Raw genomic sequence first — 15,548 nt, forward strand, 5'->3', positions numbered from 1 at the left:
TGCATGGGTGGATGATGAGCTCTCACGCCTTGGCCAAGACCTCCTGTGCACAATGAATGGTCTGGGCTTCACACAGGTCGTTCCCTCTGCCACACATAAAAGTGGTCACACTCTCGACCTTGTCTTTCAGATTGGATTAGAAGTCACTGACCTAAAAATAAACCCAGTCATCTGGTCAGACCACTACTCCCTCTGGTTCTCAGTTGCAACCCCTCAAATAAGATCTCTGCCCGTGGAGTTGACCAGGTATCGTCCAAGGAGGGGTATGACTCCCCAGGCTCTTGCAGCAAATCTGGATCTCTCTGCTATACTGGGTGCCTGTGAAGATCCCTGTTCCCTAGTCCGTTATTATAATAGGGATGTTATGGCTGCAATTGATGTTATCGCCCCTGTGCGTTTAAGACCTCGTAAACCACAACGTCAAGCTCCATGGTTCGACAACAGTGTTAGTGAGCTCAAGAAAAGGGGGCGTAGACTGGAAAGACGATGGAGGAAGACTAACCTAGTGGATGACAAAATAAAACTAATAAAGCATAACGAAGAATATCAATCGACAATCACTCGTAAGAAGGCACAGTTCCTGTCAAATGAGATCACAGCAGCAAACAATAGGCCAGCTCAGCTTTTCCGCACAGTGGAGATGCTTTGCAAGCCAGCATGCCTGCAGACTGATGAGACCCTCTCCCAGGCAAGATGCAACGAGTTTGCAAACTTCTTTGCAGATAAAATATCCACCATCCGGGCTGGAATCTCCACAGTGCCATCAAAGGAGTGCCAAACTACAAAGCCTGCCAATATAAGCTACCTGCCTTCATGGACCAGCTTTGACCCAGTGGATGTAAAGGACACTGCTGAAATTGCTCGAATTTTGCGTCCCACCACCTGTGATCTGGACCCAGCCTCAACCAAGCTTCTAATAGGTTGTATGGATATAATTGGTCCTGTCTTTACAAAAATTGTTCAATGCTCTTTGCAGACAGGCATTTTTCCTGGACCCCTAAAGGAAGCAATTGTTAGACCGCTTCTTAAAAAACCTAATTTAGATCCCGACTGCATGACCAACTACAGACCGGTATCGAACCTTCCTTTCCTAGGAAAGGTTATTGAGAAAGTCGTTGCAAATCAACTGGAAACCCGCCTGACAACCCATGATATTTATGATCCATTTCAATCAGGATTCAGGAGAAGACATAGCACTGAAACAGCCCTGGTGTGTGTGTTAAATGACCTTCTGATGGCAAAAGACAGAGGTGACTGTTCAATATTAATCCTTCTGGATCTCTCGGCAGCATTTGATACCGTGGACCATGGGCTTCTGATTGAGCGACTGATACATTTCTGTGGTCTGGATGGCACAGTCCTAAGCTGGTTCAAATCATTTCTCACAGGCAGGTCACAGAGAGTATCATCTGGATTATACTCATCACCACCAGTGCCATTGCCATGTGGTGTCCCACAAGGTTCTATACTATCCCCCATGCTTTTTGCAGTATACATGCTCCCATTGGGCGAAATAATCAGGCGCCATGGCCTGGTCTACCACTGCTATGCAGATGATACACAACTGTACTTGTCCTTTGCTCCGGGCACTGATAACCCAATAGCAACCCTAAATGGCTGTCTAGCTGAACTACAGGAGTGGATGAGTGCCAGTTGGCTGCGACTGAACCCGGATAAAACAGAGGTCCTTTTGATACGACCGCAACATCAAAGGACAAGACTGCAGCATAGCCAACCAACTGGACTTACACTGGGGGATTCAGATTTACAGACCAGTGATCGTGTGCGGAATCTTGGCGTTGTCCTGGATGGTGGCTTGACACTTAAACATCAGATATCAGCCACAATCAAATCCTCATTCTTTCACCTGAGGAACATAGCCAGAATCAAGCACTTAATTCCCTCAGATGACATGCCAAAAGTCATACATGCATTTGTATCATCTCGTTTAGACTACTGTAATGCCCTCTACCTTGGTCTACCAGTAAAAGAATTGCAACGCTTACAGCTGGTGCAAAACACAGCTGCCAGGCTATTAACCAACCAGCCCCGTTCTAGCCACATAACACCCATCCTCTACTCCCTTCACTGGCTGCCTGTAAGATGGCGAATCATCTTCAAGATTGGCTTACTGAGTTTCAAAGCATTACATGACCAAGGCCCAAGGTACCTGAAACAGCTTCTGACCCCATACTGCCCCACTCGATTACTGCGATCTGTAGATGAAGGACTTTTAGCAGTACCTAGAATCTACCGTAATTCATCTGGGGGTCGAGCGTTTAGTCATGCGGCTCCGACTCTATGGAACTCACTTCCCCGCACAGTGCGAGAGGCCCCAACTATAGAATCCTTCAAAAGTAGACTCAAGACTTTTCTGTTTACTAAAGCATTTCCATAGTGTCCCTTTTAGTATCTTCATGCTTCTGTATTTTATGAAAATGTACTTCATTTTTTTCTGTACTATATTATGCTATGTATCTGTTAAGCGCCTTGAGTCCTATTGGAGAAAGAGCGCTATATAAATAAAATTATTATTATTATTATTATTCAGTAGTAGTGCCCCCTGTATGTCCCCCCTGTAGTAGTGCCTTCAGTAGTAGTGCCCCCAGTATGTACCCCCTGTAGTAGTGCCTTCAGTAGTAGTGCCCCCTGTATGTCCCCCCTGTAGTAGTGCCTTCAGTAGTAGTTCCCCCTGTATGTCCCCCCTGTAGTAGTGCCTTCAGTAGCAGTGCCCCCTGTATGTCCCCCCTGTAGTAGTGCCTTCAGTAGTAGTGCCCCCTGTATGTCCCCCCTGTAGTAGTGCCTTCAGTAGTAGTGCCCCCAGTATGTCCCCCCTGTAGTAGTGCCTTCAGTAGTAGTGCCCCCAGTATGTCCCCCCTGTAGTAGTGCCTTCAGTAGTAGTGCCCCCAGTATGTCCCCCCTGTAGTAGTGCCTTCAGTAGTAGTGCCCCCAGTATGTCCCCTCTGTAGTAGTGCCTTCAGTAGTAGTGCCCCCAGTATGTCCCCCCTGTAGTAGTGCCTTCAGTAGTAGTGCCCCCAGTATGTCCCCCCTGTAGTAGTGCCTTCAGTAGTAGTGCCCCCAGTATGTCCCCCCTGTAGTAGTGCCTTCAGTAGCAGTGCCCCCTGTATGTCCCCCCTGTAGTAGTGCCTTCAGTAGCAGTGCCCCCTGTATGTCCCCCCTGTAGTAGTGCCTTCAGTAGTAGTGCCCCCAGTATGTGCCCCCTGTAGTAGTGCCTTCAGTAGTAGTGCCCCCAGTATGTACCCCCTGTAGTAGTGCCTTCAGTAGTAGTGCCCCCAGTATGTCCCCCCTGTAGTAGTGCCTTCAGTAGTAGTGCCCCCTGTATGTCCCCCCTGTAGTAGTGCCTTCAGTAGTAGTGCCCCCAGTATGTCCCCACTGTAGTAGTGCCTTCAGTAGTAGTGCCCCCAGTATGTCCCCCCTGTAGTAGTGCCCCCAGTATGTACCCCCTGTAGTAGTGCCTTCAGTAGCAGTGCCCCCTGTATGTCCCCCCTGTAGTAGTGCCTTCAGTAGTAGTGCCCCCTGTATGTCCCCCCTGTAGTAGTGCCTTAAGTAGCAGTGCCCCCTGTATGTCCCCCCTGTAGTAGTGCCTTCAGTAGTAGTGCCCCCAGTATGTCCCCCCTGTAGTAGTGCCTTCAGTAGTAGTGCCCCCTGTATGTCCCCCCTGTAGTAGTGCCTTCAGTAGTAGTGCCCCCAGTATGTCCCCCCTGTAGTAGTGCCTTCAGTAGTAGTGCCCCAGTATGTCCCCCCTGTAGTAGTGCCTTCAGTAGTAGTGCCCCCAGTATGTCCCCCCTGTAGTAGTGCCTTCAGTAGTAGTGCCCCCAGTATGTCCCCCCTGTAGTAGTGCCTTCAGTAGTAGTGCCCCCTGTATGTCCCCCCTGTAGTAGTGCCTTCAGTAGTAGTGCCCCCAGTATGTCCCCCCTGTAGTAGTGCCTTCAGTAGTAGTGCCCCCAGTATGTCCCCCCTGTAGTAGTGCCTTCAGTAGCAGTGCCCCCTGTATGTCCCCTCTGTAGTAGTGCCTTCAGTAGCAGTGCCCCCTGTATGTCCCCCCTGTAGTAGTGCCTTCTGTAGTAGTGCCCCCAGTATGTGCCCCCTGTAGTAGTGCCTTCAGTAGTAGTGCCCCCAGTATGTACCCCTTGTAGTAGTGCCTTCAGTAGTAGTGCCCCCAGTATGTCCCCCCTGTAGTAGTGCCTTCAGTAGTAGTGCCCCCTGTATGTCCCCCCTGTAGTAGTGCCCCCTGTATGTCCCCCCTGTAGTAGTGCCTTCAGTAGTAGTGCCCCCAGTATGTACCCCCTGTAGTAGTGCCTTCAGTAGCAGTGCCCCCTGTATGTCCCCCCTGTAGTAGTGCCTTCAGTAGTAGTGCCCCCTGTATGTCCCCCCTGTAGTAGTGCCTTAAGTAGCAGTGCCCCCTGTATGTCCCCCCTGTAGTAGTGCCTTCAGTAGTAGTGCCCCCAGTATGTCCCCCCTGTAGTAGTGCCTTCAGTAGTAGTGCCCCCTGTATGTCCCCCCTGTAGTAGTGCCTTCAGTAGTAGTGCCCCCAGTATGTCCCCCCTGTAGTAGTGCCTTCAGTAGTAGTGCCCCAGTATGTCCCCCCTGTAGTAGTGCCTTCAGTAGTAGTGCCCCCAGTATGTCCCCCCTGTAGTAGTGCCTTCAGTAGTAGTGCCCCCAGTATGTCCCCCCTGTAGTAGTGCCTTCAGTAGTAGTGCCCCCTGTATGTCCCCCCTGTAGTAGTGCCTTCAGTAGTAGTGCCCCCAGTATGTCCCCCCTGTAGTAGTGCCTTCAGTAGCAGTGCCCCCAGTATGTCCCCCCTGTAGTAGTGCCTTCAGTAGCAGTGCCCCCTGTATGTCCCCCCTGTAGTAGTGCCTTCAGTAGCAGTGCCCCCTGTATGTCCCCCCTGTAGTAGTGCCTTCAGTAGTAGTGCCCCCAGTATGTGCCCCCTGTAGTAGTGCCTTCAGTAGTAGTGCCCCCAGTATGTACCCCTTGTAGTAGTGCCTTCAGTAGTAGTGCCCCCAGTATGTCCCCCCTGTAGTAGTGCCTTCAGTAGTAGTGCCCCCTGTATGTCCCCCCTGTAGTAGTGCCTTCAGTAGTAGTGCCCCCAGTATGTCCCCCCTGTAGTAGTGCCTTCAGTAGTAGTGCCCCCAGTATGTCCCCCCTGTAGTAGTGCCCCCAGTATGTACCCCCTGTAGTAGTGCCTTCAGTAGCAGTGCCCCCTGTATGTCCCCCCTGTAGTAGTGCCTTCAGTAGTAGTGCCCCCTGTATGTCCCCCCTGTAGTAGTGCCTTAAGTAGCAGTGCCCCCTGTATGTCCCCCCTGTAGTAGTGCCTTCAGTAGTAGTGCCCCCAGTATGTACCCCCTGTAGTAGTGCCCCCAGTATGTACCCCCTGTAGTAGTGCCTTCAGTAGTAGTGCCCCCAGTATGTACCCCCTGTAGTAGCGCTGCTTTGAAACCCTTAAATAAAACCCACAATATTTACAGCCTTGCTCCTGTTTCTGGACCGCTTCTACCGCTGCTGCTGCTGCTGTCTCCGGGCGGCGGCTACTCTCTATGGGAGAGACGTCATGATGTCTCTCCCATAGCAGTGCCGCACTGACGCTAGGGGTCAATTTTGACCTCTAGCGTCAGTCAGTGACGCCGGCTGCAGCGGGTGCACACTGCGCTCGCTGCAGCCGGGGGCTGGAGAGCGGAAAGGGAGGATTAGTAGCTGCTGTTGCCACAGCAGCGGCAGCACCCTCAGGTTAGCGGCGCCCCGGGCAAAAAGCCTGCTTGCCCGTGGCAAGAGCCACTACTGGGCATACCCTCCAGCTGCACCTTTTGGCAGATACAGTATCTTTCTTTATGGTCTGTACCGATTTTTGATTCTCCAAGCTTCCATTGAAATTATAGTAAAAGGGGCGTGGCTACGTCGCTGTACCCGTGACCACGCCCCCTTTTTGAATTTGGGTCAATTGTTATGTGTAAATTATTGGAGGGTGTGATGCTGCAGATGCAGGGGGACTATTTTGGGGTGTGGGGCTGGAGCTGCAGCTCCATCAGTCCCAGTGCTAATCCTGCTCTGTGAAAACACAGCAGGCAAAAGCAGAGCCTCCCATTGGATGTAACCTGTGTGGGAGGATGTTTCTCACCCAATCAGCTGTGGACTGGGTGTGATAGACCTGCCACTAACCCAATGAGAGCTCTTAGCCACGCCCAGAGTTAGAGGCCCAGGCACAGAGTCACAGGGCTATGATATAGGAGATTTATATGGGGTGTGCAACATACTTATCGATTCTCTCGAAATGGCCGGGAACCTGGCACTCCCGACTTCCCGGAAAAGAGGGCAAGTCTCCTGGAGCCGGACTCAGGGAGGACAGAAACCTCCCGTGGAGCAGAAGGGCAGGACAGAAGGTCCTCCCCCCTCATACCCACTCCCTGTGCAGTCACACACTGTTAGGAAATAGTCTCATCCGCTGCACATACTGCCCGGAGCTGTCCACTTACCCAGTCAGTGGTCTGGGTGATGACATGATTCGCGCTGAATCGAGATATTGTAGCCCCGCCCCTCACTTTACAGTGCCGGCAATCTGGTTATTGTACAGTGGGGACAGGGCAGTGATGACACAATCACGCCTCCCGCACTACCCACCTACTGTATGTTGATGTCACCCACGGTTGTGATGATAGGGGGCAGCCACACAGTCGGCAAGTATGGTGCGCAGTGTGTAGGTAGAGTAGACACAATGTCACTGGTTAGGAAGCGTTCCTGTGAAATGTCCGGACACAGACCCGTATATCAGCAGCACTGCACGCCATGACACCATGACTCGCTATGGAACTCAGGAGGCCACAAGAGAGAGATGATCCTCTACGACTACAAGATTGGGGAGTTTTGAATGACTGCGAGCTGCTTTCAGGGGAGGAAGCACCGTCCGTGACCGCCGTATTTGGTTTGCAGAATTTCAGCGTGGGAGACGGTCCCTGGGAGACGAAGAGCCCTGCGGCCGACATGTGCCCGCCATCACCCAGTCCTGGACAGAACCTACAGCAGCTGTCTAAACTTTACCCACTAGTATTGGTGGTGAAATGAAAGCTTTGAAGGTGCCATAATATTCACAGGGATATGGACTGGGGTGAGGGTGCAATGATAAATTGTTCTGATAATTTCATTTTTTTCTCATCACAAATTGCCACGAGATGATTTCAAAGATAAAACCCATTTTTCAAAACTTGATAAAATAGTCTTGTACTGTAGATCCTGCTCAATGCAAATGTATTCATAATTTCTCAATGAATAAGAATGTTTAGGTGTTTAATAAGCCATAATTTTACTGCTGCGCTGCCCCAATTTTGTAGGTGCAGGGTCAGCTCTACCATTAGGCAGCTGCCTAGGGGTGCCGGCCCCTAGAGGATGTCTCTGTATGCAGCCGCCTCCTTTTACACTGTGCTGGCTGCTGCTGCGGGTCTGGGGCCTAATTCAGATCTGATCGCAGCAGCACATTTGTTAGCTAATGGGCAAAACCATGTGCACTGCAGGTGGGGCAAATGTAACATGTGCAGAGAGAGTTAGATTTGGGTGGGTTATTTTGTTTCTGTGCAGGGTAAATACTGGCTGCTTTATTTTTACACTGCAATTTAGATTTCAGTTTGAACACACCCCACCCAAATCTAACTCTCTCTGCACATGTTACATCTGCCCCACCTGCAGTGCACATGGTTTTGCCCATTTGCTAACAAATTTGTACCACATAGTGCCTCAGCGCCTCCTCCGTGCTGACACGTGTAACATCAACATCATTCCCATGGCCACTCCTCATAGCCCTTATGCCCCTCCTCCAGACCCCTGGATCCTGGCTCTCCAGCAGCAAGCAGCACCTGACTACATACAGGGCAGTAGAGAGCCGGGCTGGGCCCAGGTACTTTTCATGGGGCGTGGCCAAATCACAGGAGGCGTGGCCATGCACCCTTAGAAAAAAATACTGAAAAAATTGTATTTTAAGCGCCTCCAGATCCACACTGCAGCCCAGCACACAGCAGCATGTGCTAGGCTGAGGAGAAGAGCTGCTGCTGCCAGGTAAGGGGGAGAGGGCCCGGGGCCCCTACTGGACCCTCACTGGGCCCCTCCATCAGACCTGGGCCCGGGTAATATGTACCCTCTCCTCCCCTCTCTCGACACCACTGACTACATGTCTGCACCCGCAGCGTCGCTGTAAGGTGAGTAGCCCATGGGCAGAGCCGTCTTAACAGCAGTGTAGGCCCCTGGGCACAGCAATGCACTGGGGCCCCTACCCAACCATCAGCAGCAGGGGCAGGGGGGGCTATCAGCGGCAGCTTTGATGTCCTGTGGGGGGTAGAGGGGTTCTATCTTTCGCTCAGCATGTAGTACCTGGAGAAATAATTTCTAATTACTACTTTACTACACAAATGGGGTGGGAAGGAGCGCACTAAACTGTAGAAGGGGGCATCGTGCTGAATGAAGGTGCCCCGGTACATAGTGGAGTGGGCTTAATACTCATCATTTTCCAGGGGTCAGGGCAGCTTGCTTTACTACAGATATCTCCAGTTCCTGGAAATAGATATCTTAGCTTTAATGGGATAAAACACTGAGTCCCACCTTTCAGGAGGTACTGGGGACACCTTTCAGGAGGTACTGGGCACACCTTTCAGGAGGTACTGGGGACACCTTTCAGGAGGTACTGGGGACACCTTTCAGGAGGTACTGGGGACACCTTTCAGGAGGTACTGGGGACACCTTTCAGGAGGTACTGGGCATACCTTTCAGGAGGTACTGGGCACACCTTTCAGGAGGTACTGGGGACACCTGTCAGGAGGTACTGGGGACACCTTTCAGGAGGTCTGGGGACTTGAGGATCAGAGTTCAGGAGCCAGAGCAATTCACTAACAAAAATATAAAACTGCATATTAGGAGTGTGGAGCTTGAGCAGGGACCAGCTGCTTGAAGGCTGATATCGCTGGTTCTGGGCATAGAGATATCTGGCTGGGAAGAACAATTAACAGACTCGGATGGGGGCCACTGCTTTGAAGTCTGATATCTCCGATACCCCAGGGCCGATTTTCAAAAATCTGGTACCCCTGGAAAGAAGGGACCCTCAGCTATCAGCCTAGGGCCCTTTTACTCCTGGGGCCCTTGGGCAAGAGCCCATTGAGCCCATACGAAAAGACGGCCCTGCCCATGGGGGTTTCTGCGGGACCGCAGACAGTGCAGATCTTACAGCCCGATGGGGGGTTTGCACTTGTGAACAGGCGCCGGAGCACATTACAGTACATATGGAGGATGGGGGGGGGGGGGGGGGGGAAGGTTCTGTAATGAACTTACATATGGGGGAATGGAACACAATAAGGAGCATACAAATATATGTCTGTCTCTGGGTATATACAGTATGTATGTACTGTATTCACATAGCATTAAAGGGATGTACATCAGTGGCGTGCGGTGAGCTCAGTGGCTGGTGAGGCACTGCAGCCATAATGTCTGCTGTGTCCCGCCGATGCCCGCCACCGCACCCAAGCCAGTGCCTGTTACCACCGCTGTCCCTGGGTCAGTGGGAGACAAAGAAAGGCAGTGGGCGATTCCAGGGAGAAGCAGTGGGTGACAGCAGTGGGTGATGCTAGGGAGAGGGTGACAGGGAGAGGGTGTTGCCAGTGAGAGGGTGATAGCAGTGGGCGACGCCAGGGAAAGGATGACAGCAATTTGTAATAGGGAGAGGGTGACAGCAGTGGGTGACGCCAGGGAGAGGATGATGCCATGGAGCTGGTGACAGCAAGAGGGTCACAGGGAGAGGGTGACAGCAGTATGTGGCAGCAGAGGGTCACAGGGAGAGGGTGACAGGAAGAGCTTGATGCCAGTGAGTTGGTGACAGGAAGAGGGGGAGAGGGTGACTGCAGTTGGTGCCAGCTGTGGGTGATGGAGAGAGGGTGACAGCAGTCGGTGCCAGCTGTGGGCAACTGGGAGAGGGTGACAAGGAGAGGTTGACGCCAGGTAGAGGGTGACAGTGAAAGGGTAGAGCAGTGTGTGCCAGCTGTGAGTAACAACAGGGAGAGGGTGACAGCAGACGGTGCCAGCTGTAGGTGACGGGAAGAGGGCGACACCAGGGAGAGGGTGGCAGGGAGAGAGTGACAGCAGTCGGGGCCAGCTGTGGGTGATGTCGAGAGGGTGAAGCCAGGGAGAGGGTGACAGTGAGAGGATACCAGCAGTCGGTGCCAGCTGTGGGTGACAGCAGTCGGTGACAGTGAGAGGGTGACAGGAAGAGGGTGACGCCAGGGAGAGCACATTACTGTCCCACTCTACCAGCAGTATAGAATACAACATAAGGAGTACAGCCCTGAGCCTTGGGTCCCTGATAAAGCATGGGTGAGCTCAGCCCATTACAAACTAAAGTACCCGCCACTCTCCCCCACTGCAGCCCCCGCTGCACATAGGCGTGCGCAGCACATTTTATTAGGGGGTGCACCGTCGTAGAGGCGTGTCTAGTACCACCTACCTACTGGGCAAGTCTAGCAACACCTATCGGGCGTGTCTAGCACCGCCTACTAAGTGTGTCTAGCACCGCCTATTGGCATTCTTTTCTATTAAATATGCTCCTTACCTATATGGTGTTTCTCATAACGGGGAACCTCTGAAGAAATGTCCTTCCTGGGCAGACGGCGTCTTCAGTCAGTAATCACTATTCATGTAGGAGGTCACATGATCCGGAAGATGCCTGTTTGCGTAGGAATATAACCAATGTCATCAACATACAACAGAGGTTCAACCAGACTCGTGTCACCTCCTTCCCTCTGCATCTATCAGCCACAACATCATCTCCGCCCTGCATCGTCTCTCAGCCACACCATCATCTCCTCCCTGCGTCGTCTCTCAGCCACACCATCATCTCCTTCCTGCGTTGTCTCTCAGCCACACCATCATCTCCTCCCTGCGTCGTCTCTCAGCCACACCATAATCTCCCCCTGCGTCGTCTCTCAGCCACACCATCATCTCCCCCCTGCGTCGTCTCTCAGCCACACCATCATCTCCCTGCGTCATATCTCAGCCACACCATCATCTCCCATCTGAATCTCTCGCAATACCCCTCACTTTGTCTCTCATTCTCCTCACTTCACTCTGTGGCTCTCAGCCTCCCACCCTTCTGTCTGTGCCTCTCAGTCGCCCGCCCTTCACCATCTCTCAGCCTCATCAGTGGAGTTGGTGGGCCCAGCAGGAGAACACGGGCAGGTGGGCGGCCGTTCGCGTGGTGTGACATCATCGGGTCACATCGCACAGTACATTGAGGTGGAGGAGTGGTGTGGGGCAGCGGGCAGGATGGTAGTAGTGGTGCATAGCAGGGGGGCAGGATGGGAGCAGTGGTGCATAGCAGGGGGATAGGATGGGAGTAGTGGTGTGGAGCAGGGGGGCACGCTGGGAGCATTGGTGCAGAGCGGGGGGGCAGGATAGGAGCAGTGGTGCTGAGTTGGGGGGGGAGAGCAGGGGGAGTAGTGGTGCAGAGCAGGGGGGGCAGAATGGGAGTAGTGGTGCATAGCAGGGGGGCAGGATGGGAGCAGTGGTGCATAGCAGGGGGATAGGATGGGAGTAGTGGTGTGGAGCAGGGGGGCACGCTGGGAGCATTGGTGCAGAGCGGGGGGCAGGATAGGAGCAGTGGTGCTGAGTTGGGGGGGGGAGCAGGGGGAGTAGTGGTGCAGAGCAGGGGGGGCAGAATGGGAGTAGTGGTGCATAGCAGGGGGGCAGGATGGGAGCAGTGGTGCATAGCAGGGGTATAGGATGGGAGATGTGGTGTGGAGCAGGGGGGCAGGTTGGGAACATTGGTGCAGAGCGGGGGGCAGGATAGGAGCAGTGGTCCTGACTTGGGGGGGGGGGGAGCAGGGGGAGTAGTGGTGCAGAGCAGGGGGGTAGGATGGGAGTAGTGGTGCATAGTAGGGGGGGTAGGATGGGAGTAGTGGTGCATAGTAGGGGGGGTAGGATGGGAGTAGTGGTGCATAGTAGGGGGGGTAGGAAGGGAGTAGTGGTGCATAGTAGGGGGTGTAGGATGGGAGTAGTGGTGCATAGTAGGGGGGGTAGGATGGGAGTAGTGGTGCATAGTAGGGGTTAGGATGGGAGTAGTGGTGCATAGTAGGGGGGGTAGGATGGGAGTAGTGGTGCATAGTAGGGGGGGTAGGATGGGAGTAGTGGTGCATAGTAGGGGGGGTAGGATGGGAGTAGTGGTGCATAGTAGGGGGGGTAGGAAGGGAGTAGTGGTGCATAGTAGGGGGTGTAGGATGGGAGTAGTGGTGCATAGTAGGGGGGGTAGGATGGGAGTAGTGGTGCATAGTAGGGGGGTAGGATGGTAGTAGTGGTGCATAGTAGGGGGGGTAGGATGGGAGTAGTGGTGCATAGTAGAGGGGGGCAGGATGGGAGTAGTGGTGCATAGTAGGGGGGGTAGGATGGGAGTAGTGGTGCATAGTAGGGGGGTAGGATGGGAGTAGTGGTGCATAGTAGGGGGGTAGGATGGGAGTAGTGGTGCATAGTAAGGGGGTAGGATGGGAGTAGTGGTGTGGAGCAGCGGGGGCAGGATGGGAGTAACGGTGCTGAGTTAGGGGGGGTTGGGCAGGATGGAAGCAGTGCTGGGAAGAAGCAGCCAGTTAAGCATGTCACTTCACCTGTAGCTCCTGGCCGCGATCTCTCCCTCCGTCCTATTTACAAGCTGCTCCCCTCTGCTCTGGCTGCCTCACTCCAGGCAGACGAGGAGTCCGGGCGGGCGGGCGGCCGAAGGAGTCCATGCGCCGGGCGGACGGCCGGTTGGGCAGCCGGAGGAGTCCGTGCGCCGGGCGGCCAGAGGAGTCCGTGCGCTGGGCGGGTGACTCCGTGCGCTGGCCGGGCGTCCTGGTAGGCCAGCAGGCGGGCGGGTGATATTCCTGAGTAAAGGGTATCGCGGTGGCGGCTCCTATCTCCCCTCTGCCTCTGGCCGGACTGCATAACCGGGGAGCTAATAGGCGGCCACACATGTAGATAAGTACTGTGCCTCGTCCCCCCGCTCCATCCCCGCGGCCAATTACATCACTGTTAGTGACAGGGGTGCACGCCCCCTGTCACAGAGGCACTTATAGTAGGTGCCGCTTCGGATGATTTTTTTAATGGGCTTTCACTGCCCAAAGCTTAGCCCCGCCCCCGCTTCCGGCCATTTAACATTGATAGCGGGAGGCACAGGCAGCAGTGCCTCCGAAACACATTAAAGACCGTTTTTAGTATTACACAAGTAAAAAAGATTAAAATAATGTAAAGGCTAAAGCAGATAGTTAAGACACAGGATATGTGTCATAACTATCTTCTTTACATTATTTTAATCATTAATGACAGGGGAGGCACTGCCTCCTACCTCCCCTGACTGCACGTCCCTGATGTACATGGCATTCCAGCAGACGGGATGCCCGCGTTCAGAATACTGGCGCTGGAATCCCGACACCTGTCAGTATGCCGACGCCAGAATCCCGACAGCCGGCATCCTGAATGTGAGTATGCCAGGGAGGGATAGGGTTTGGCCTAGGCTGCTGGGAGGGTGGGTTAGGGTCAGGGACAGGTTAATTAATTTCATTCAAAATGTCAGGATTATGGTGGTGGGATTGCCACTGTCAGTATCCTGACTGCCGACATCCCATACCCAAGAAAAATGATCCCTACCAGACCCCATATGCAGTATATATACAGTGGCAAACGCAGGATTTCTAAAGGGGGGGGTTTCCAAATGCATTCCGCAATCTCCCACCCTGCAGAACATTGGAGCAAGTGCGGGAGTCTGGGGGAGCGGTAGAAGAACCTGGTACTGACCGTGGATATTAATTTAAACATTGGTCTTTTTATACACTGGATACTGTATGGAATACAGGATTAATATCTAACACAATAGTATAGGCTGTAGCAAACATAATATTACATAAATACACAAACATAACAGAACCAGTACTGCACTTTCTAAGCACACGTTCTCCCACCTCATGGTAAGGCTCCTGTCTCTTCTTCCTGCTAGCTACTCTCTGGTCCAATGCACTGTTTTATCTTTATTTTTTTGTTTTTGTTTTTATCTGTCTTGGATTTTATTCCCACATCATTGGTGGGTTTGTTTGAATAAAGACATTTTTTTCACCATTTGCTGTCACTTTGGAGCGATTTGATTGGGGATAACAACGTTTCCAACACTAATGAGAACTGGAAAAGAAACCTTTCAGTACATATAGGGCTTATCCTAAAGGTAAGCCGGGTGTAGATAAGCCGTGGATTGTCGTTTATATGAAATATGAAAGAAACCTTTATGTGAATGCATCCTATTTAATAAAGGTCAGTCACTGAGAAAAGTGACGTTGGAATTTCTGTGGAAATTATCATTACCAGTTAACGGATATACTGTATGTTGTGTTCTGTGTTCAAGAAACAGGAAAATTTACGGATTTGGAGTCTATATATAGCATCGCTGGGAGATCACCTCTTTCTGTTCCCACTGATTGAGGACTCAGAACCACACACACACAGCAAACTACTGTAGGCAGAAGAAGCTGCAATCACTGGGCATGTGCAGCAGCTCCGCTCTGCCCCTTACACTGCATGATGTGGCGGCATTGCTATAGTATACCATTGCTATTGTTGTCAGAATTTGAGCCACTGGCCAAGAAGACCCTTCCCCCCCCCCCCCCCCGCGTTGGCTATGATATAGGTATGCAGACAATTTGCCAGCTGTTGGTATCTCTGCGGTGAGGATACCGACAGCGGAATCCGACACCCGCTAAAATGCCGGTGGTCAAAAGCCTGCCTGGAATCCTCACACTACCACCCCAGGGGGAATACATTAGTCGCCACCAGGTCCCAAAGCATGGCAAGCGCAATGTGCCTGCGATGGGACGCGCTGCGCTCGCTGCCGGTATTCCAGCTGTCGCGATTCCGACATCGGCCTTCTGACCACCAGGATCCTGACGGCCGGGATATCATACTGATTCCTTTATATATGTTGTGAAAACGTTGTGAGACTTTGTTTACAGTATACTTTATCACTTGCGTGTTGTCCCTTTCCTCTCTATGGGGGTCATTCCGAGTTGATCGGAGCTGTGCTAAATTTAGCACAGCTACGATCGTAAACTCAGACATGCGGGGGGACGCCCAGCACAGGGCTAGCCCACCGCACATGTCAGTGCCGCCCCCCCCCCCCACACACACACACACACACACACAAATACAAAAGCATCACACAGCGGCGATGCCTTTGTATTTGAGGAGTAACTCCCGGCCAGCGCAGTTCCGGCGGCTGGCCGGGAGTTGCTCGTCGCTCCCGCTGGCCACAGCGGCTGTGTGAGACGTCACGCAGCCGCCGCGGCCCGCCCCCCCAACGGTCCAGCCACACCTGCATTGGCCCAACCGATCCCCCTAAACGGCGGCTTAACGCCGCCGTTCAGCCCCCTCCCGCCTCGCGGCCGCCTCTGTCTCAGAGGCGATCGCTAGGTAACGAAAGCTGCCATGCGCCGGCGCATGCGCAGTTCTGACCCGATCGCTGCGCTGCAACAAACTGCACCGAGCGTTCGGGTCGG

General features: G+C 53.0%; 1 long non-coding RNA gene across 1 annotated transcript in view; it reads right to left on the reverse strand.

Annotated features, from left to right (window-relative positions):
- The window catches only part of LOC134910706 (uncharacterized), a 54,876-nt gene extending 41,773 nt beyond the window's left edge, over positions 1 to 13,103 (reverse strand). Inside the window, exons 1-2 of the long non-coding RNA XR_010176263.1 lie at positions 12,639 to 13,103; positions 10,595 to 10,708 (exon numbers count right to left, since the gene is read on the reverse strand). This is a non-coding gene — a long non-coding RNA (uncharacterized LOC134910706). The remainder of the gene's footprint in view (positions 1 to 10,594; positions 10,709 to 12,638) is intronic.
- Between the last annotated feature and the right edge of the window lie 2,445 nt (positions 13,104 to 15,548).

Source organism: Pseudophryne corroboree, chromosome 4 (assembly GCF_028390025.1).
Source record: "Pseudophryne corroboree isolate aPseCor3 chromosome 4, aPseCor3.hap2, whole genome shotgun sequence".
NCBI classification, from domain to species: Eukaryota; Metazoa; Chordata; class Amphibia; order Anura; family Myobatrachidae; genus Pseudophryne; species Pseudophryne corroboree.